Genomic DNA, 24024 nt, shown 5'->3' with positions numbered 1-24024 from the left:
TTAGAGGACTCGAATGGACTTTTCTGTGCAACCTAGATGTATGGAGTTGATATTTATATAACTAGGCTCCCAAATGCTAAGAACACAGTGTGTGTTAGAACTCAGAGTCCTGCAGGCTAATCTTAGTGACTGAGAATAAGTACTCTTAGCAGATGGAATAGTTGTTTTCTTGATGCCCTAGTTAGCTCCGCCCCCCGATTGTGGCTCCTTATAACTTACTTTAACTATTGAACTATGTTGAGACTGGAGAATGATGGGCTCTTTGACCTGGAAGACACTTTCAGGGTCATAAGTCCCTGATTTGATGACAGGCTGTGTGATGCATCAGGGGCAGGGCTGTGGATGGCAAAGCACTTATGATTTCCTACATTCTTCTTTTTCCCTGATACCACACTGTCTTTTTCCCTCCATACTGTATACTTGTCTCTTCACTATTTTGCATATTTGAGTTTCATGCTAAATGTATTGCAGAAGTTGAGAACCTGTTTTTATCTTATAGCACACTTCTTTAGTTGTAAAATAGAACTCCATGCACATAAGGACTGGTCACAGCAGGCTCCCATCTAGGCTTTAGTGGCTCTTTGGGATTGTCGTGAGCCATGTCCACTGGGGATGTTAGAGCCAAGAGAGTGTGTGTGTCTCTTCAGAAGGGAATAGGGCACTGGCTTGCAAGCAGAGTAGGTAACTCCTGTGCTCTTGGGGACGATCGTGAGGTCTGGGATCCATGTGTATTAGCATTTCAGGGCTCAGAGATGCTGGACTACTGTGGTGTCAGGAAGGACATGGGACAGCATTACTTGTTCACCTAAGAGGTGGTGGTTATATGTCTGGACAACAGATAAGCAGCTCTGCCTAGCACTTTATGATGAGAAAGCCTGCTTTGTTGGGTGCGTTTTTTCTTTTTAACCATTGAAGTATCTCCTTTGTCTGTATTAACTTTCTTTTTTTTTTTTTTTAATTTTTTTTTTAAAGATTTTATTTATTTATTTGACAGAGACATAGCAAGAGAGGGAACACAAGCAGGGGGAGTGGGAGAGGGAGAAGCAGGCTTCCCGCCAAGCAGGGAGCCCGATGCGGGGCTCGATCCCAGGACCCTGGGATCAGGACCTGAGCCGAAGGCAGACGCTTAACGACTGAGCCACCCAGGCGCCCCTGTATTAACTTTCTATTTTGACAAATGGCCACTTAACTTACTGGCTTAAACAATACATATTTATTGTATCTTACAGTTTTGGCGATTCTGATAGTAATATACTTCCATATTATCTAAATTTTACCTTTGATATATTCTTCCTTTGGTTTTGTTATTCTAAGTTTCACATCTGGGCTTCTAATGCCTGGTTTTTCTGGAAAGAACATAGTAATAAAAAATTAAATAAATAAAATAAAACACTGATGTGAGCACATTGACATTCAACCCAGTGTTTTATCCTGGGGCTCTTGCTTCAAGCCAGTGTTACTGGATGCTGAGGACCCCATTCTCCAAATATGTCTGTTTATCTTCACTTTAAAATAGCTAAATTAGGTCTAGTAGTTTATTTTTGCTTTTGTTTCCCTTGCCTCAGGAGACATATCTAGAAAAATGTTGTGGTGGCTCATGTCAGAGAAATTACTGTCTGTGCTCTCTTCTAGGATTTTTATGGCTTTTGGTCTTACGTTTAGGTCTCTAATCCATTTTGAGTTTATTTTTGTGTATGGTGTGAGAAAGCTGTCCAGTTTCATTCTTTTACATCTAGCTGTGTGGTTCAGAGCACCATTTATTAAAAAGACGGTCTATTCCCATTGTGCATTCTTACCTCCTTTGTCATAGATTAATTGACCATATAATTGTGGGTTTATTTCTGGGCTCTCTATTCTGTTCCATTGATCTGTGTGTCTGTTTTTGTGCCAGTACCATACTGTTTTGATTACTACAGCTTTGTAGTATGTCTTTGAAATCTGTAATTGTGATGCCTCCAGCTTTGTTCTTCTTTCTCAAGATTGCTTTGGTGTTCAGGGTATTTTGTGGTTCCATACACATTTTAGTATCATTTGTTCTAGTTTTGTGAAAAATGCTGTTGGGATTTTGATAGGGATTGCATTGAATGTGTAAATTGCTTTGGGTAATCTGGACATTTTAACAATATTAATTCTTCCAGTCCATGGGCATGGAATATATATTTCCATTTGTTTGTGTACTCTTCAGTTTCTTTCATTAGTGTTTTATAGTTTTTGGAGTATGGATCTTTCATCTCTTTGGTTAAGTTTATTCCTAGGTATTTTATTCTTTTTGGTGCAATTGTAAATGGTATTGTTTTCTTCATTTCTTTTTTTGCTACTTTATTATCATTGCATAAGAATGCTACCAATTTCTGTGTAATAATTTTGTATCCTGCAACTTTACTGAATCCATTTATTACATCTAGTAGTTTCATGTTGTGTGCAAATAAAAGCTTTTTCACAGAAAAGGAAACCATCAACAAAACAAAACTAGAACCTGTTGAATGGGAGAAGATACTTGCAAATGCCATATTCAATAAGGAGTTAATATCCAAAATATATAAAGAACTTATATAACTCCACACCAAAAACAAGCTGAATGAGAAATGGGCAGAAGACATGAATAGACATTTTTCCAAAGCAGACATACAGATGGCCAACACACATGAAAAGATGCTTGATATCATTCATCATCAGGGAAATGCAAATCAAAACCACTATGAGATACCACCTGACACCTGTTAGAATGGCTAAAATCTAAAAGATGAGAAATAACAATGGTTGGCAAGAATGTGGACTTAAAGGAACTCTTGTGCACTGTTGGTGGGGATGTAAGTTGGCACAGCCACTGTGGACAACAGTATGGAGGTTCCTCAAAAAATTAAAAATAGAACTACTGTATGATCCAGTAATTCATCTATTGGATATTTGCCCAAAGAAAACAAAAACACGAATTTGAAAACATATACTTAACTTTGTGTTTATCGTAACATTATTTACAATAGCCAAGATATGGAAGCAATTTAAGTGTCCATCAACAGACAATTGGATAAGGAAGATATGGTGTGCGTGTATGTATATATGTGTATGTGTGTGTGTGTGTGTATGTATATATGTATATGTATATGTATACATACAAACACAAATGCATTGGAATATTACTTACACATAAAAACGGATGAGATTGTGCTATAATGAGACAACCTGGATGGACCCAGAGGGTATTATGCTAAGTGTAGTAAATCAGACTAAAAAAGACTAATACTATATGATTTCACTCATAAGTGGAATCTTAAAAACAACCAGGGAAAGCAGAGGGGGAGACGAGCCATGAGAGACTATGGACTCTGAGAAACAAACTGAGGGTTCTAGAGGGGAGGGGGTTGGGGGATGGGTTAGCCTGGTGATGGGTATTAAAGAGGCACGTATTGAATGGAGCACTGGGTGTTATACGCAAACAATGAATCATGGAACACTACATTAAAAACTAATGATGTAATGTATGGTGATTAACATAACATAATAAAATTTAAAAAAAAAGAAAAAGGGGCCATTACTACAGACTCAACATACATTAAAATGTAGCAAGTAAAAAAAAAAAAAACCAAACCCAAATGAATAAACAAACAAAATGCAGAGTCAGATATATAAATATAGTAAATAAACTGATGGTTGCCAGAGGGGAGGGGCTTGGGGGGTTGGGCAAAATGCGTGAAGGGAAGAGGAATTACAGCCTTCCTGTTATGGAATGAATAAATCATGGGAATAAAAGGGACAGCACAGGAATACAGTCAATGATATTGTAAGAGTGATGTATTGGGACAGATGGTAGCTACACTTGTGGCAAACAGCATAATTTGTAGAGTTGCAGAATCATTGTGTTGTACACCTGAAACTAATGTGACATTGTGCATCAGCTATACTCAAAATAAAATAAAATAGAGTTACTTTAAAAAGTAAAATAAAAAAATAGTTAAATTACTGTATATAATTGAAAGCAATATGTTGACTTTTACAAAATTCTTTAACTCCCAATTTTCACCAGTTCAAGCTGAGAGCCCTTCCATCCAGTCCAAATCTACCCAGATTTGTTGACTAGCCTGTAAACCCTTAAATACCTTACTACAGATACAGGCAGTCTGGGAGTCCACCAGGTCCCATGGGAGCACAACATAAAAACACCTCTGGCCATTCAGAGAACCGGTAACTATGGTCTCAGCTTTGCCTTCCTGCTCTGTGCTCAGGTCAGAATTAAATTTTACAAGTAATGAACTAGAAATGGTAAGCCAACACTGTTAGAGTCATTCAAGAATAATACTTGACAGAATAAATTCAAGAGTCATACTGTGCTATGGGAGAAAGAATATGAATTTATAAAGGAGACAGACCTGGATTGCAATTCTGCCTCCATCACTTGCTACCAATTACTTAACTTCTGAGCATCAGTGTCTCAATCTAGAAAATAAGAATATAATATTAACATCACAATATTAAGACAATTCAAGTCTTATAGTGATAACATAGAAGTCATTTAATTTAATATTTATTGAGTTGTTAATATGGGCTATTGTCTCATTATTAAGTATACCTACTAAGTGGAGCGGAAGATCTGGAAAGGGTGAAATCAGTCAAAGAGCAAAGAGAGGGAACTGGGAGGCTTCTGGAAAGAGCTAGGACTTAACCCTGGGCCTCCAGGGTGTGCTTTAGATTGGTACACAGTGGGATGTAGTGGGATTACTGGGATGTAGCAGCATGGGCCAAGGGAAGATTTTATTAATTCGGTGCTGACAACATAGTTGTTTTGTATTGATTCTAATTTAGTAAAGAGAATTTGTAAATTTTTGTTCTTCTGCTACTTCAGATTAACCAAGTTATTACATTAATGGTGGTATTAATTAGAATTTGGACCATTTTATTAACAGTGATATGATTCTCAATTGATGATTCTTTGATAAAATACATGAGAAATGATACAGAAAGAGAAGCTTCAAAAACTCAGAGGTATCTGGAGAGAAATCTGAGTGTGTGTCATGTTATATAACCTCATACCTGGGGAATGGTGAATATATGAGGCCTATTCTCTCTCTTGTTCACAGGGGAAGACAGAAAGGACCTTACTTTTTTAGGGGCAGACAGAACAAAGAAGAGGGACCTTGGGCTTGGTCTGGGGATATAGTTTGTTTAACTGAGGAGCCAGAATTGAACTTGACTGAAAGCTTACTTTCAATTCAGCAAGTATTGTTGAGTGTGCAACTGTGCTCAGCTGCGTAACATGCAGTCCCTGCCTTGGGGTTACATTCCCAGAAGACTATCTCAAAGGTTGTAAGAGATAGAGAAAAAAAGTGGTCTGAAGATGTATGGACGTAATTTCTGGTTGGATAGTGAGGAGAATTAGGGATGACTTAAAAACTTGTGATGTTGGTGCTGGTTCTTTTTTGTTTTTTGTTTTTTTAAAGATTTACTTATTCATTTTAGAGAGAGAGAGAGAGCCGGGGGTGGGGGCAGAGGGAGAGCAAGAAACAGTCCCAAGTAGACTCTGTGCTGAGTGCGAGGCTCAACACTGGGCTGGATCTCAGGACCCCAAGACCAAGACCTGAGCAGAAACAAGAGTCCGATGCTAACCCACTGCGCCACCCAGGTGCCCAGGGAGTTCTTAAAGAGTGAGGGAGATTTCCACAGACAGAGAAAAGGAGGCTTTCTCATGTAAACAGCGAGTTCTTTGATAAGAGCTCTCTGCTCCTGTCCATCAGGAACATTTTGCTGGCATTTGAGAAGTACAGGGGTATGCTCAATGAAAATTTGAAAATGTTTCCCCAAAGCATTATTCATCTGATGCTTTTGGGGTTTGCCCATGGACTGGAAATAATCAAATAACATAAGACACTTTTTCTATTTGCGGAAGTGGGTCTAGAATATAGATTTACAGCTATTTTATCAACTGATAAAATTTCAGTTCATCAGCTTCAGTTCATATGTTAATTCATGATTATTAGCTTTGTGAATTATCTAGGTATATTTATAATCGTGGTCCATCTCCTCCCTTTGGCCAAGCATATACTCAGTAATCTCTAGCCTGGTTTGTATTTAGGCTATGCAAATTTATTTTAATATTGTTCTCTTCTGTCTTGAAAAGACAGGCAAATAGTCTGATAAAAAGTTGCACGGTGAGTTTTGTATTATTTAGCACTAAATACCTATTTCTGTTACTTCGGAGCAGGACATTTGTCAGATTCATAAAATTGGATATTACTATTTATAAATAAAATTCCCCCAAGAGTTGTTTAATAGAAGAGAATTAAGAAACCATAGAAAATGAATGAGAAAAGGAAAATATTATTTTCTGTAATTTATATTGTTTAGTTGGGATTTTACTCCAGTTTGAGTTTTCATTTTAAAGGATATTTTATTTTTCTCATTACTATTTCAAAGACTAATATTTTCCTTACATGAAATAAAATTGTTAGTAAAGATTTTGAGTCACGTTATTAAAATTATTTATCAAAAATTTATGGAATAACTGCCCTGTGTCAGGTCCTTTTTGGACATATACCGATGAATAAGTGATGTTTTCTGTCTTCATAGACTTCATTATGTGGCATACAAACAGTTTACTATAACAAATTAGTTTTCCAATAGTAGCGTGAGCAAGATAGTTTGGGGATGCAGAGGCAGGAACCTTTAATTCTGTTAGGATGGTTTGGAAATGACATTTGCACTGGTCCTTGCAGGATGAACGTGAAGTTGCCTGACAGAAAAGAGAACATGGGTGGGAAGGGAAAGGCCAGGCATCCCTGGTAGAGGTCTTGCCCTGCCCTTCAAAAAAAAAAAAAAAAAACAACTGAGTTTTTTTAGGGATCATAAGCTTTGATATATGGTGAGCAGAAAGTTGATCAGATGCCTGTTATAAATGGACTGAAATGGAACAGTTGTTAAAGGGGGCTCATATGATCCCCTGCGGAAATGAGATTTTCAGCGCACAGAAGGACTTGAAAAAGTTTGTGGTGTCTTGAGGAACAAGCTCAAAATTCTAAGGAGGTAGTCAGTTGCATGTGCTTTTTTATAAATAGCAAATATATGGACCCTGAATGTTAACATTTGTGAGACTGGCTAATCCAGGACAGAAGATTCTCAAACCCAATACCTTTGGGAGTATTTCTCCCAAATGGGAGTAATTTTTGGGTACTTCCACATAATCCTACTTAAAAAGGCAAGCACTGTGGGAGTATTTTCTGTTGACCCTGCGTTCACTGAGATGTCCCCATGGGAGAAGGCTTATTTAAGCTGGATGATAGCTCATTTGTGAAGATATGTGATGGCCACTGAAAGCCACCATGTTTCTGACATGTTTATTCCTCCTGCTGATTTGCTGGCTTTTCATTGTTGTTTCATGTTTATATTAAGGCTTGCTGACATGCACATATCCCAAGACCTATCATCCCTGAAAGATGTGTTTGTTTGTTTGTTTTTTAAGATTTATTTATTTATTTATTTATTTATTTATTTATTTATTATTTATTTGAGAGAGAGTGTGAGGGGGAGGGGCAGAAGGAGAGGGAAAGAGAATCTCAAGCAGAGTCCCTACTGAGTGTGGAGCCCGATGCAGGGCTCAATCTCATGACCCTGTGATCATGACCTGAGTTGAAACCTGATGATTAACCAACTGAGCCACTCAATCTAAGATGTGTTTTTTTTAGGAATAAGGACTGCAGGTTCTCCATGGCTTTGTTTCTTCCTGCTGGCTCATATTCATGACACAAAAATTTATTCTAAAAAATTAAAAATAAATATATTGCTGACCAGGTACCTCAGTTTGATCCAAAGAACTGTCCAAGAGCAGTTAACAGGGGTTAAATTAATGTTTCACAAAATAACGGAAAAACAAAAGTTAGCAGGATTATTTCTTAGGCATATTTCTCCTCCTAGGGATCTTTGATTTAAAACTCACTCTCAAGGGCTCTTGGGTGACTCAATCAGTTAAGCATCCAACTCTTGATTTCGGCTCAGGTGGTGATCTCAGGGTCATGAGATAGAGCCCCATGTAGGGCTCCATGCTCAGTGGGAGTCTGCTTGAGATTCTCTCTCTCTTCCTCAGGCCCTCCCCTGCTCTCTTTCTGTCTCTCTTTCTCTAAAATAAATAAATAAATCTTTAAAAAAGTAATAAAATAATAAAACTCACTCTCCTCTAGGTTTTCATTTCTTCCAAATTATCAGTTGGAAGCTGATTTTGTTTGATAAGATTGCTGGTAACATATGCATTGTAGAATCACGAGAATGAAGTGTCAACATCCATGTAAAGCGTGTAGAACATAGTAAATACTTGGTAAATAACATTTGTCATCACTGCTAGCAGTACCCCCACCATCATCTTTCTTGGCAAATGCTTATTTCACTTTCTTGTTTACAGCAGTCACTAGCAGGTAATGTAGTCGAGTAGCCAGCTAGATGTTAGATGTCAGGAATTTAAGAATTCCTTTAAGTTTGGGACAGAGAAGGATTGGGTCCAGACTGCAAGTGCTTAGTCTGGGAAGACAGTGCATGCATCCTCGGAATGATGAATTATACTGCCCTGCATTATGTTGGAGGCCATGGCATTAAACAGTTGTTCCTTGAAAGACCAGGTCTTAGTATCTTGTTGAGGGTGAGAATAAAATCATATTGAAAAAAATACAGAAATGTTACCATATTTCATCAATTCCAATTACAGATTTCTTTTTCACATTTTTTAACGTCTGTTTTAACATGTGTTTATTTTTTTTAAAGATTTTATTTATTTATTTATTTATTTATTTATTTGACAGAGAGAGAGACAGTGAGAGAGGGAACACAAGCAGGGGAAGTGGGAGAGGGAGAAGCAGGCTTCCCGCTGAACAGGGAGCCCCATGTGGGACTTGATCCCAGGACCCTGAGATCATGACCTGAGCCGAAGGCAGACGCTTAATGACTGAGCCACCCAGGCGCCCCTGAAGTCAGTGTGTGTTTTAAAGTCAACGGCATGTTCTAGGTTAACACTGTTTTTTCCTTGTGGTGCGTAAATAAGGATGCGTCTTACCATCAGTGGCATTTAGGTTTGATGAAATCTGGTAAGTGCTTCACAGTGTGGTCGTCACGAGGAGGATAGTGAGAGTCCAGAAGAGGCTCATGATAAGATCCTATGACAGAGTCATGGGAGTTGGATATAATTTGCATTTCTGCCTGGGGTCCAGCTTTGTGGGGTCATTTCTAGTCTGTGGCTCACGCTCACATTCATCGGCTCCATCATCCTAACAATTTGCTTTATTTCCAATCCAGGCGTCTCATCTGGATTCCTTTGGTAATCTGCTAAGAGTCCCTTTTAAAAACAGTTCAGATCTTGTAAGTGCTCTCAAAGGCTCTAAAAATTGCCCCCCTCCTTTTGCCTCCACAATACAAAGGACACTGTTTTGTCAGGGCAGAGCATGATTTGGAAGCGTCATCTTCATCCAGTCCTGAATCTGCCACTACTGATCACATGTCTCTGGACACGCTTCTCAACCTCTCTGAGCTTGTTTTCCTAATTGTAAGGTTGGGGTGATGCTCATTCTTCATCTCAAGGGTCATAATATTTGCTAGTCACCTTGCAAAGGCCTGAGTACATAGTGGGTGTTTAATACATATTAATGTTTTCATTTACCTCATTTTCTTCATCTGTCAAATAAGCTTGATAATCTTTGCCCTGCTTAATTTGGTAGGGTTGTGGGGCACCTGGGTGGCTCGGTCGGTTAAGCATCCGACTCTTGATTTCAGCTCAGGTCATGATCTCAGGGTCATGGGATCGAGCCCCACGTCGGTCTCCACTCTGGTACATGGAGTCTGCTTGAGGATTCTGTTCCTCTCCTTCTTCCCCTGCCCTGAATAACTAACTAACTTACTAACTTGATAGGATTGTTGTGATGATTGATGGAAATTATTTAAAAATTGTTTTATAATTATTATATCTTTATGTTTTAAATTACTGATTTATAAACTGTAAAGTGCTCTGTCAAATTAGGGGTTATCTTTATCAAAGCATTCTAAATCTTCAACGACGTGGGCCCAGGGTTTTCTTCCAGAATAGTGTACTACAGTGCTCCATTTACTCCAGCCACATACCTGCTCATCCATCTCCAGAATGTGCCAGGGACTCTGGCATGTTTTTACTTTTGTATATTTATGCCATAGGGACTTGACTTTTCACTATATTCTCCACCCATATTCATCAAGATCCAGCTCCAACATCCTTGCCTTTTCTGATTCCACTGGAAAAAATTGCTTTTCCCCTGTTTTCCTCCTGAAGTTTTGGGTGTTTGGCGTTCTCTTTAATGTTGATTTTATTTTGATTTATATTGTGGGCATTGTTATGTCTGTTTTCTTATGCACTAAACTGAAAGCTACTCAAAGGTAGGAACACCTCTAATTTCACAAAGCATTTTGTCCACAGAAATTGTGTAGAATATATTGAACGAAGTGCATGAAGGCAAGCAAAGCGACATTTCTTAGGCTGGGGTTAATGGTTGCAATGAAGATGTACAAGGAACTTGCAGAGCCCAGCTGTATTGATGGGAGTGGCCCGTGTATGTTTTGAAAGGTACTGTAGCATCTGGTTACAACGTCCCATTGAGCAGCTGGAGAAGATAGAGCCCTTTGTGTCAGGACAGCCATTTTCAGTTCTTATTTACCAGCAGAGTTTTCTTCTCTTGGTGTTTCACCCAAACCCCAGAGTATAAGAAAGATAGAAATGGAGTTGTTTTGGTTGATAGCGACACTGGATTCCCACCTGCTCTCTGTCTTTCATTATCATCACCTCAGCACCTCTGCAGAACCGTGGGGGTTTCTTCTTGAAGCAAGGTTGGAAAATCGGGGAGCCACAGGTGAAGGAGCGACCTTTTGTACAGGAGAATAACCTGGTGGGAGCTGTGCCTCCCCTCCGGCAGCGTGAAAGAGAGGTTGGAGGGGGTGTTCGATTTCTTTTTTAACTGCTTGATCTTCTTTTGGACGACCTCAGAGCAGTTGCCAGTGTTCAAGGATTATCCTGCGGATGGGTCTCCTTGCCCTCCTGCCCTCCCGGTACCTGCCACAGCTCATGTGTCCGTTTTGCTAGTCTTTACAACCACATATTGAGCTGGATGCCCACATGTCTGACTACTAACTAACTGTTCCGGGCTGTCGAGACCTAGCATTTGTGCTAGGTCTGGCAAAGTTTTAAACAGGTAGCTTGTGCTTTGTTCCTGTCTACTATAGCTTGCTCAGAAGGATACTGAAAATGGGCCCTGGGTGTATTGAATTATTGTATTGAGAACAATTGATATACTATTAAAAAAGGGGATGAGTATTCAAGAGATAGAATCAAATAAGAGCTTTTGGTTTGGGTAAAATAGACTTCATTTCTAAAAGGAAAAGTTTCAGAGTCCCTGGGTGCCTCACTAGGTTAGCGGTTGGACTCTTGATTTCAGCTCAGGTCATGATCTCAGGGTCATGAGATCAAGCCCCAGGTAGGGCGCCATGCTCAGTGCAGAGTTTGCTTAACGATTCTTTCTCTGCCTCTGCCCTTCCCTCCACTCATGCTCTCTCGTGTGTTCTCTCTCTCAAATAAATAAATAAAATCTTTTGAAGGAGAAGTTTCCATCGATTTGTCTTCCCTTGAAGCCTGTATTTTAATCCTAAATTCCGTCTTACCTATATGTAGGTTATAAAGTTAAAAAACAAACAAATAAAACATTTATTTCTGTTCTATTGGGGTAATAATGGTTTTTTGGCTAAGACTCAGAAATTAAAAGTTTGATAGGTCCATTGGTTATATAGGCATCTTACAGGTAAATATTTAGCTTGACTTAAAGTAATTTGGAGATAAAAGATTAGTTATGCATCACCTTGCAAGAAGGAGTATAATTATGTTAGTCAATTACAGTCTTTTTTTTTTTTTTTAAAGATTTTATTTATTTATTTGAAGAGACAGAGACAGCGAGAGCAGGAACACAAGCAGGGGGAGTGGGAGAGGGAGAAGCAGGCTTCCTGCTGAGCCGGGAGCCCGATGCGGGACTCGATCCCAGGACCCTGGGATCATGACCTGAGCCGAAGGCAGTCGCTTAACCAACTGAGCCACCCAGGCGCCCAGTCAATTACAGTCTTATGCATTTTTCATTTAAGATACGAATAAATGGTTAATGTAATTTCTTTTCCTGAGACTTTTTTATATTTTTATTTTTGTCTCTAATGTTTCTGTGTATAAGTTTTAAAAGAAATTTTAATTCCAGTATAGTTAACATACAGTGTTGTATTAGTTTCAGGTGTACAATCTAGTGGTTCCACACTTTATGCAGCACCCGGGTGCTCATCAGGACAGGTGCACTCCTTAATCCCCATCACCTATTTCACCCATCCCCCAGCCCCTTCCCCTCTGGTGACCATCAGTTTGTTCTCTAGAGTTGAGAGTCTGTATCTTGACTTGTTCTGAAGCATTTTTTTAAAAATGTTTAGATTTATCACTACATTTTGGGTTTGCTCATGCCTTTGGAAGAAATTGGTGTTTTCTTTTTAGAAGGAAAAGGCATAATTCATTGAGGGAGTATAGAATTGTACAGAAGGAACTTAGTAATTTTCCCATTTTTATTATTATATCATCAGCAGTTAGCTTGAATGATAGTAAAAAAGTGTGTGTGTGTGTGTGTTTGTGAGTGTTAAGGAGAATGTTGTTAAGATAAATAAGGTGATTTTTCTGGTATTGCACATTATGGAGATCTACTGACTCAGGGGCATACATTTTGCTGCATACTGAGAAGCTTTAAAGGTTAGTGAATAGAGAGAAGGTGATCAGTGTCTCACCTGCTGTACCCCATGCCTACCAGAAAATTTATTTCCTAGCTTTCCTACTTCCTCCTCCAACACAAAGCTAACGTTTAATGAGCCCTAGTGGTGACCTGGGCATGTGCTAAATATTTTACATACCTCATGTCATTTCCTCCTTGCAATAATCTCTGATGTGTGCACTAGAAGTGATTGTAATTATAAATGCATTTTACAACATAGGAAGTGAAGCTTCAGAAGTGAAGTAACTTCCCTAAAATGAAGCAACTTAGAAATGGCAGAGGTGGCATCCAAACTCCTCTATGTGTCTGACCACAAAGTAATCCATGCATTAATCTTTTTTTAAACATTTTATTAGAGAGAGAGATAGAGGGAGGGAGGGTGGGAGGGAGAGGGAGAGCACGTAAGGGGAGGGGCAGAGGAAGAAGGAGGGAGCCTGAACAGGGAGCCTGAGGCTGGGCTCAATCCCAGGACCCTGAGATCATGACCTGAGCCAAAATCAAGAGTGGGATGCCCAACCTACTGAGCCACCCAGGTGCCCCTCCGTGCAGTAATCTTTACATTACGTAGCTTCTTTATGTTGCATTTTTGGCATACACTATGCATTATGCCCTGAGTCTGTGAAAAATCATTAGAAGACCATACCCGTGTGATGTTTGTAGTTGAATGAGTATTCCAATCATATACTCTTGAAATAATTAGATTCTGTGTGGTGGTTTATTTATACACTAGTTGAGTGAAATATGCATGATGTACATACCATTCTGCACACTTCCTCTCTGTGATTGTATTACTTTGAAGTGTAGGTATTTGCCACTGGATGTGGGCTTCTTGGATGCCTATAATCAGTGAAATAACTTACCTTTTTAAAAATAATTTAAAAAATATATCTTAGTGCTGAATCGTAAGATGTTTCAAGATAATATAATCTGGGGGCCAAATATCTATTTAAATGTTCTGTGGGGACAAGTAATTAAGCAAACAGTTCAGTGACCCTTCACTGAGAACCTCCTATTGACTTGGCAGTGTGCTGGAGTCAGGGACTGGCTATGTGTGCAGTAAAGAGAAATAGACATGTAGAGTGGACACTGTGCTGAGCACAGGACCTGGAGCTTACAGAAAACACTTAGAAGGCTGCCTGGGTGGCTCAGTCTGTTAATCATCTGCCTTTGGCTCAGGTCATGATCCCGGGGTCCTGGGATCGAGTCCCGTATCTGGCTCCCTGCTCAGGGGGGAATCTGCTTCTCCCTCTGCGCCTCACCCTGCTCTCGCTCAAATAAATAAAATCCTTAAAAAAACCCCCAAAAACCTTAGGAAATACTTATTATTTCCTAATAATAGGAAATTATTCTTTTCTATTATGGGGTTAATGGTTGCAATTGTGGTCTATTTAAACCGGGCAAATTGGTTATTGTCTCCAAGTTTGTTTCTTCATCTGAAATAAAGGTTAATAAAATCTACATCAGAGGGATGTTGTCAAGATTAAATGAGTTAAAATAAGGGAATATGCCCCGGACTGTGTCTGGCTCATATTAGATAGTTAATCATTGTTAGTCACAGAGTGTAAACTAAGTAACACAGTATCCCTATTCTCAAGGAGTGTTAAGGTTTAGGACTGGTGATTCTCTGTGCTGTGAGGTTGGACTTCACTTGTTAATGTCCCTGTATTTGCTTTCAAATTCTCTCTGGGCTTCAGCGATAATCCGAAGAAGGGTTTTTGGACTCTTTAAGAAGAAAACACACGGGGCGCCTGGGTGGCTCAGTCGTTAAGCGTCTGCCTTCGGCTCAGGTCATGATCCCAGGGTCCTGGGATCGAGCCCCGCATCGGGCTCCCTGCTCAGCGGGAAGCCTGCTTCTCCCTCTCCCACTCCTCCTGCTTGTGTTGCCTCTCTCTCTGTGTCTCTCTCTGTCAAATATATAAATAAAATCTTAAAAAATAAAAATAAAAAAAATAAAAAATAAAGAAGAAAACACACATGTACAAACATACCCAGACACTCCCCAGCTTCTGCACTCCTATCTCATTCTTCTTTTGTTCTGTGAGTTCATACACTATTGCTTAATCCCATCAAGTCTTTTTACATTGAGATGCCCTCTGTAGTAGTTCGAGAACATGGGAATGAGCAGATGCAGCAGAATTCTATTATGGGATAAAACTGTGAATACAGGAGATGGATAGGTATTGAAATTTCAACAGCTAATTTTTTACTCACTTCTACAAACAATGTGGTTCCTATAAACAGATTTATTGCATTTTTTCTCTCCTAATTTAAAATTGATAGACATGAATCTGAGTGAGATAGCAACGGGATATGATGTATATTTGACGTAGGCTCCTGTTTGTGTCTCTCCCTACAGATGCCACTCATTTTAAAGACTGTTTTTTTTTTTCTCTCTCTCCAACAGGAAGAGAAAATGGTCTGTTTTTCCTTCCAGCAAACAATGAACTGATTTGTTTTGGTCCCTATCTCTGTTTTTATGAAAAATTGCTAGTGTGAATTGTATTAGATGCAAACCTGTCTTTTTACTTACTAAGATCAATCCATATCTTAATAATGTATTTTGTGCTTTATCTATTTTCAGAGTTTATCATTCAAAAATTTTGATCTCTCATCCAATCATTTCATATATAATTGTTTAAATCCCATAGGTCATATTGATGACCTTCCTATATATTTTTTTAATGTCTTTGAAGATGATCCTATCTTTAATACCCCTCCTCCCATTTTCTGAAATTGGAATCAAATCATCATTAAAGGGTAAAATGGTATGACTATATGGCGACATTAAAAAGCCAGAGATATTTATTAAATTTAAACTGCTATTGTCAGGCACATATTTTCAAGCCTTTAGCAGTACTTTTCAATTAAAATTGAAAAGTCAAATAACATAAAATTTAAAACACACATTTGGGTTAGTATTGCCATCACATGGTATTAAATATTAAACATTAATTTATTTCACGCTGTGGGCAGGTCACAGTGATTCAGGGTTTAATGAAAAAAATATTGTCTGCTTGATGACTTCTATGTATTGTAATAGAACTGTGTGTGTTTATTTACTATAGATTAATAGGCTTTGTTCTGCTAGTGTATACTTAAATGATTTATAAGTCATGTATGAATATGCCTATTTCAGACACAATCTGTACTGAAATCCACAAATTCAGTAACTTTTGGGAAATTTGTACTTGTTTCCTTTATAAAAGATGCCTCCACTTCATATATGCTGCATTCCACACAGTAACCAAGGCGGGCCTCATGAAAACGGGGTGCTTTGTACCCAGTGATGAGTTTAATATTTGAAGTAAAATCTTGCTATAAATGGATCTGAAAAGAAAGCTGCTTTATGTAAAGGGGATGACTCTAAAATGAACAGAATGTGCTACTTGGAGCAGAAGTAAACAGAAATCTTTAACAGAGAATAAATCTATTTCATTATATTTTAGGGTCAGTGTAGTTAGATACATGATTTGTTCATACCACTGTGTGACCTTGGCAAGTTGCGCATCTCTCTGTCCTTCAGTTTTTTTATCTGAAAAAATGGGTATAGCAATAGTTCCTGCCTGATACTGTTAGCTGCAGCTGTGCCTGGCACTTAGCAGATACTGCATAAGCATTATCTATTTTTTTTAATATTTTATTTCTTTGAGAGTGAGAGAGAGTGAGCCAGCATGAGCAGGGGGGCGGGACAGAGGACAGAGGGAGAAGCAGACTCCCCACTGAGCGGGGAGCCCGATGTGGGGCTTGATCCCAGGACACCAAGATCATGACCTGAGCTGAAGGCAGACTCTTAACCGACTACGCCACTCGCCCCAAGTGATATCTTTTGATATTAATATATATGATATGTTTATCAGTCCTTCAGTAGGGTAGAGAATTGGGAACAGAAGGATGAGCCATTGAGAGTCAACTGAAATAGCACACCGCTTGAGGGACCTGCTTAGGGATGCCAGCCAGAGGTTGTTGCACTTGAGATGAGCTCCAGTCACAAAATGATAACATTTTGTTGAAGGTATTTTATATCTACAACTTACCTATACAATATCTCAGGGAAGGGCGCCTGGGTGGCTCAGTTGGTTAAGCGACTGCCTTCGGCTCAGGTCATGATCCTGGAGTCCCGGGATTGAGTCCCACATCGGGCTCCCTGCTCAGCGGGGGGTCTGCTTCTCCCTCTGACCTTCTCCCCTCTCGTGCTCTCTGTCTCTCATTCTCTCGCTCAAATAAATAAATAAAATCTTTAAAAAAAAAAAACAATATCTCAGGGAAGATACTACCATTTGAAAATATCAGCTTGGTTGCTTTTCATTATCAGAAAAAATTGTTCCCTTGTGAAGCCCCCGCACCCCACCCCCAAAATCCAAATCCAGCCAACACAATCCTTATGTCCAACTGAAATAGACTACTCCCCACTCATATCTGTTTTGGTTCTACCAACTGAATTTTTTTTCTTTTAAGAAATCACATCTGAGGGGCACCTGGGTGGCTCAGTTGGTTAGTGTCTGCCTTCGGCTCAGGTCATGATCCCAGGGTACTGGGATCAAGCCCCACGTTGGGCTCCCTGCTCAGCGAGGAGTCTGCTTCTCCCTCTCTTTCCCACTCATGCTCTCTCTCACTATTTATGTCTCTCTCTTAAGTAAATTAATAAAATCTTTAAAAAAATTTAAAAAATAGAAATCACATCTGAAACAAACTTAAAAATCTATGCATAGGGTGTATTTAATTTCTAGAAGAGCTTATGGTAGTCAGCTCTTAGGCTTTCATCCTAGGTTATTGGTCTTGTAAAGCTATTAACTATCCACTGAAACAGGGCTGCTTTTTAATTTTTTTTAATTTTTTAATTTTTTTTAAAGATTTTATTTATTTATTTGAGAGAGAGAGAATGAGAGAGAGCAAGCACATGAGAGTGGGGAGGGTCAGAGGGAGAAGCAGACTCCCCGCTGAGCAGGGAGCCCGATGCAGGACTCGATCCAGGGACTCCAGGATCATGACCTGAGCCGAAGGCAGTCGCCTAACCAACTGAGCCACCCAGGCGCCCAGGACTACTTTTTTATTAAGGTATAAATGATATATAACATTATATTAGTTTTAGGTGTACAACATAAGATTCGATATTTGAATGTATTGTGAAATGATCACCACAATGTAAGTTCATTAACATCTGGCACCATATATAGTCACAAATTTTTTTTCCTGTGATGAGAACTTTTAAGATCCATTCTGTTAGCAACTTTCAAATATGCATGCAATACACTATTATTAACTATAATCTCTCATGCTATACATTATATGCCATACATTATATCACCAGGACTTACTTATTTTAGTACTGGAAGTTTGTATCTTTTGACCTGTGTCACCCATTTCGCGCCTGCCCCTCTCACCCCCCAACTTCTGCCTTTGGCAACTACCAATCTGTTCTTTGTATCTCTGAGCTTGGGTTTTTGTTTTTGTTTTGGATTTCACAAAAAAGTGAGATCATACAGTATTTGTCTTTCTTTCACTTAGCATAATGACCTCAAGGACCATCCAGCTTGTTGCAAGTGGAAAGATTATTGGTTTTATGGCTGAATAATATTCCTCAGTGTGTGTGTTTGTTGTGTGTGTGTGTTGTGTGTGTGTATGTGTGTGTGTTTGTGTGTGTATCAGATTTTCTTTATCCATTCATCCATTGATGGACATTTATGTTGTTTCCATATCATGGCTACTGTAAATAATGCTGCAGTGAGCTTGCAGGTGCAGATATCTTTTCCAGTTAGTGTTTTGTTTTCTTCAAATAAATACCCAGAAGTGGAATTGCTGGATCCTATAATAGTTTTTTTTTTAATTTTTGAGGAATCTCCCTATTGTTTTCCATAGTGCCACACCAATTTACATTCCCACCAACAGTGCACAAGAGTTTCCTTTTCTCCATATCCTCACCAACACTTATTATTTTTGTCTTTTTGATAATACCCGTTCTGTTAGCTACACTCACAGGTGTGAGGTGATAGCTCATTGTGGTTTTGATTTGCATTTTCCTAATGATTAGTGATGTTGAGCACCTTTTCATGTATCTGTTGACCACCTGTATGTCTTCTCTGGAAAATGTCTGTTCGGGTCTTTGCTCTTTGTGTGTGTGTGTGTGTGTGCATGTGTGCACGTGCATGCACACACACTATTGAGTTATATGTGTTCTTTATATATTTCGGATATTAACTGCCTATCAATTATATGATTTGTAGATATTTTCTCCCATTCAGTAGGTTGCCTTTTCATTTTATTGATTGTTTCCTTTTTGTGTGCAGAAGCGTGGTTTGGTGTAGTCCCACTTGTTTATTTTTGCTTTTGCTGCCATTGTTTTGGTGTCAGGTGGCTGCCTTTTAAAAGTTTGATTTAGGGGAGTAGTATTTACAGTCCAAAGTGTTATAATCATCTTTAAAAGTGTCTATCAATTTTATTTTTTCTTGTTTTGGTTGTTAGAATTCTAAGTGCATGAAAACAGCTTTATGGAAAGGAACTTCAATTGTAATTTAATTTCCAACTCAAGAAACATATGAGTTTGCTACCATTTTGTCAGTGTTATAAGTTGATTGACTATTTCTTTATTTTATTTTTTTATTATTAACATATAATGTATTCTTTGTTTCAGGGGTACAGGTCTGTGATTCATCAGTCTTACACAATTCACAGTGCTCAACATGCCCTCCCCAGTGTCCATCACCCAGCCACCCCATCCCCCCACCCCCCTCCGCTCCAGCAACCCTCAGTTTATTTCCTGAGATTAAGAGATTGACTATTTCTGATGTTATCACTGTGCAGCTTTTGGAATATTGTAGGTACTATTTAATGTAATGATGTCTTACTGGTTTTCTGTAAACTTGTTTGGTCTGGTGAAGCTTTATTTTTTGAAATATTCTCTTATGAAGTGTGGACATTATCTGTCTTTATATCTTTATACCTAGCTTCTGTGAAAAATTGTCTGTTTTGTGTTCTGTAGTTTTGCAGTCACTAAAAATAGTGTTCTGAGCTTAGTTGCTTTTAAGTAGATATATTGTGACAGCCAAATTTGTCAAACAGTTGAAGATGTGAGTGCTGGACTATGAAAATGAAATTTCAGAGGAGTGGCGGTAGACCCAGAGTGAGGGTAGATTAGATAGGGCCACCGAAGTTGTAGAGAAGAGAGTATTATTAGACTGGGGGATCTGTAAGGAGGAACATACAAATATAGAGAAGTCCGGTTTTCCATTTTAGATTTCTTAAGATTTTTGAGATGGTTTTGCAGGTATGTATCAAAATAGAGGAAAGCAGAGTTGATAGGAGAATGAAGAAAAAGGAGAAGGGAAAGGAATACACTTTGAATTTATCCTGTAAACGCTTAAAATTATTAACAGATTCCAGAATGCATCGGCCAAAGGTGACTCAGTTTGAAATTGAGCTAACATGGAGCAGACATGAATACCTGGGGGACCTGCTCTCAGCAGAAAAGAGACAAAGTTTAATATAGAAAGAACAAGATCCCTTATTTGAGGGGGAACTAACTTGAGAGTTCATAGAATATCATATCTAAGAAACAGTTGCCAAAGCAGATATTGTAATGAAAAGTAAGGGCAGTAGACTTAATGCGATCCTATCTTATTAACTGATAAGAAAAGCTAGTTTTGCAAATAAATGCATACATGTACACACACACACACACACACACATCTTTTTTTAAGGGGAAAGAGCAGGTGTATTTTTGATGTTGCTTTAGGTAAAACTGTTTATCATGCTGCACAATGATTCCCAAACATGCCTTGACATCAAGATTTTTATAAGATCTATTTTTTTCCGAAATATTTTCTCCAGTGCATTGAGGAAATTAAAGACAAAATTTAAGTGACTATGTAAAGTCCATGCTGGGTACTTTTCCATGAATTCAAACCTGGAAATAAATTTTGTGTTAATTTCGTGTCTGTTCCATATTTTGTGTGGAATACTGAGTAACAGTAACACCAGTATCATCCTATGTTTTTATTCTCCTTCACAATTTTCATATCTGGTTCACAGTCTCAGTTGATCCTCAGGACAACTCCATGAATCAGGTGGGTGGTTTCCTCATTCTTGGAGTGGCAGAGATGGCTCTGCAGGGTTTCAGAGCCCAGCGGCCCGGTGATCATGGAAGGTGGAGAACATGAACATTGGGCACCACTGGAACAGCTTTGATTTTAGAAAATAAGTATTTAAATGTTGATCAGTAATTGCTGTTGGAAAAGATGAGTCCGGCTAAGCTTTATCAGGGAAATCATGCAGGGTAGCCAATCTTTGTGAAGCTGGGAAAGCATGCACTTAGAGCTGAAATGAAGCTGAGTTTCCAGACTTAGATAAATTCGTTTATGTACGCTGATTGGGCCAAAATTACTTACCTTAAAATATTGTCTCTGTGTTCAGAGAAGGTTTGAGTTGGAAAGAAGGACAATTTTTAGATGAGACAGGAAGATTTTTAAGTTTTCTGAAATCTTTTCATCGTCCAAAAATCAGAATGTCAGAGCTCAGCATCTGCTTTGTGACCAGACTTTTCCTGTGTCTGTTACATTGGTGAGAGAGCATGATTTGTTGATGTGCTCAGGAACAGTCGGGGAAAACTGGTAAGTCAACAATTCTTGTCTTCTTGGCCCCAGCCTCACTTTCTTGTGATGGTTTTTCAGTTACGTGAAACAGTTTGCCCACAAACACCTCATCAGTGGCTCATTGTCCTAATCTTATACTTCAGAATCTATTCTCAAAGGACATAGTCTCGCTCCCCATGAACTATTTCAATTGAGTCCCAAACCTTATATCAAAAGAATGAATCTTCCCGGTGGGAGAGATTTGGGTGATGAGAGGCAGTGAAAGCAGGAAAGGGTATGTTCCCATCGCTTGTGAAGACATAGTATAGTTCTGAGGTAGCACTTACTCATAGTAGTTACCCAGTCCAGACAGTACTTACCCAGATTCTGCTACTACCTGGGTTTTATTTCCCACTGAACCACACACAGACTTCAGCCCAGCGTCTGGCAAATTGTTACACTGATCAGCTAATTTTTCAGTGCGGTTCCTCTGGGGCTCAGTGCAGAATCACCCAGCACAAGTGGGCAAGCGGTGTAACAGCCTGAATTCAGATCAGATCCAAGTGAGTTATAACTGGAACCTTTGGGCCTGAGCAGGAAGTTACTCGCCAAATAGCATTTGGTTTGTTAATCCATTTAGTAGTTGGGTATTTTAATATCTATAACTAACCAAGAAATATGCCAAATGTTCTTTTCTTCTTAAAAATTTTCTAATTGTAGGGGCGTGTGGGTGGCGGCACAGTCGTTTGAGTGAATGACTCTTGGTTTCAGCTCAAGTCATGATCTCAGGGTCGTGAGATTGAGCCCCGCATCGGGCTCCATGCTCAGCACAGAGTCTGCTTGGGATTCTCTCTTCCTCTGCCCCTCCCGCTTGTGCTCTCTCTCTAAAATAATAAATGAATCTTTAAAAAAATATTTTAATTGAAGAATTGGAATTTAGATGTCTTCACCCCTGTTTGAGGTATTGTAATCATATTTGACAGTGTCAGTGTTGGACTCTGGCAAATTGTGTTTGAACTTGGCAGAACATGGTGTCCTTTGGGCATCTCCCTGTGCCTCAGTTTCCACATCTGTAAAATGAGGATGCTAAAAATAGCAACTTAATATGGCTGTTGTAGAGATTGGATAAAATCACAGATGTACTATTAATGCACATTATGAAGTGCCTTGAAGTGATATTCTTTTTGCATTTGATATAATTCATTTGTAGATAGGGAGCTTCAAAACTTCTTTGATCGTAACAAATGCGTATATAGCAATTCTCTTTGTAAGTTATACTTGTTCTGAAATAATGCGAAGTGTCGATTGAACTTCTCCACTTAGGATAATGACTATACTTTGGAAAACTTAATACTTGGGATTAGTGCCCTTTCTACCATGACAGGAACCCCAGCCGCTCAGATAGACTCAATTGGATGGTCCAGTAGAAAATGTACTTACACTCCAGGTAGAATCTGATTTAAATAACTAGAGCAATGACTAGTTCAATATAATAAATGGATTTCCGTGGCTACAGTTTATATTAATAAGCTTTATTCAATATAAAGAATACCATTGAGCAAGAAATTTCTATATAGTTAAAATTTTCTATTTTCCTTTATTTGTATATTATATATATTATATTTGAGTATCTTTATGATGTTAAGTTTTTTGGTGTTTTCTCTCTCTTTCTCTCTCTCGGTGGGGGGAGTGTGTGTAAAGAGGATTATTCTATAGGCTGGGGTTTGTGAGCTGAAAATGTCCATTTTTGAGCCAAGTACCATGGTTATCAGGGAATCAGCTTCTTTTCACTCAATCTGTGAGTTTTGTCCAATGAGTTCCACTCCTCCTAGCTAATTAGAGTCTTGGTCTTGGCCTTTTCCCCTTTCCTTGTGGCTGCCAGCTTCTTGCCATGTTCCTACTGAGTGGTTCATATTGAGTGGTGTAAGAGAAATCTTACAAAAACATAGGAGGTATTTAAACCATTCTGAGCCTGGTACCACCCTGGGTGCCAATTTCAGGAAAGTAATTTTTTTTTAAAAGATTTTATTTATTTATTTGACAGAGAGAGACACAGTGACAGAGGGAACACAAGCAGGGGGAGTGGGAGAGGGAGAAGCAGGCTTCCCGCTGAGCAGGGAGCCCAATGCGGGGCTCAATCCCAGGACCCTGTGATCATGACCTGAGCTGAAGGCAGACGCTTAAGGACTGAGCCACCCAGGCGCCCCCAGGAAAGTAATTTTATCAGAAGGAAATAAAAGTACCTATTTACCCACTTTAGTCCCCACCCAATGAGCACCTCACCCTGATTTGTTGTCTCTGTGTGTGTTTAAGCAATTGGGAAATAAATTCCTTTGATTTCATACCCTATTTCTCTCTTGGGTCAGAATATCTCATCAATATTAATGTTCCACCTTGAATGAGGATGCTATACTGGTTTGTAATTCAAACTGGGCACAGGTGGTGACATGATCTTAAGGTGAAGAACCCAAATCCTTTAGGTTATTAAGAGAAATTCTCTCATTCTCTGATTATTTAGCCATTTGTTACCTGCATAATAAAAAAGATTGCTCTTCAGTCTGGTCCCTTACATTTGCCAAAAGCTTATCACCCAGTTATCCTGTGGATGGATGGACAAAACTCTACCTTTCATTTTTCTCATTTGGATACTAAATTGGTAAGTGAAGCAGGGAACCTGGCTG

The 24024-nt window shown here is 38.9% G+C and overlaps 1 protein-coding gene and 1 long non-coding RNA gene across 3 annotated transcripts in view; both read left to right on the top strand.

Annotated features, from left to right (window-relative positions):
- Window positions 1-24024, top strand: part of SMYD3 (SET and MYND domain containing 3) — a 708476-nt gene that overhangs the window by 237431 nt on the left and 447021 nt on the right. The gene's annotated exons all lie outside the window — the stretch shown is intronic.
- LOC118014569 lies at window positions 19500-23950 on the top strand. The gene is made up of 2 exons (XR_004680303.1): window positions 19500-21382; window positions 23862-23950. It is a non-coding gene; the product is annotated as an uncharacterized LOC118014569 (long non-coding RNA).

The sequence above is a fragment of the Mirounga leonina genome, unplaced genomic scaffold, assembly GCF_011800145.1.
Source record: "Mirounga leonina isolate KUSES-001 unplaced genomic scaffold, KU_Mleo_1.0 Mir_154, whole genome shotgun sequence".
Taxonomy (NCBI): domain Eukaryota; kingdom Metazoa; phylum Chordata; class Mammalia; order Carnivora; family Phocidae; genus Mirounga; species Mirounga leonina.
This window is presented reverse-complemented; position numbering and strand designations above follow the sequence as displayed.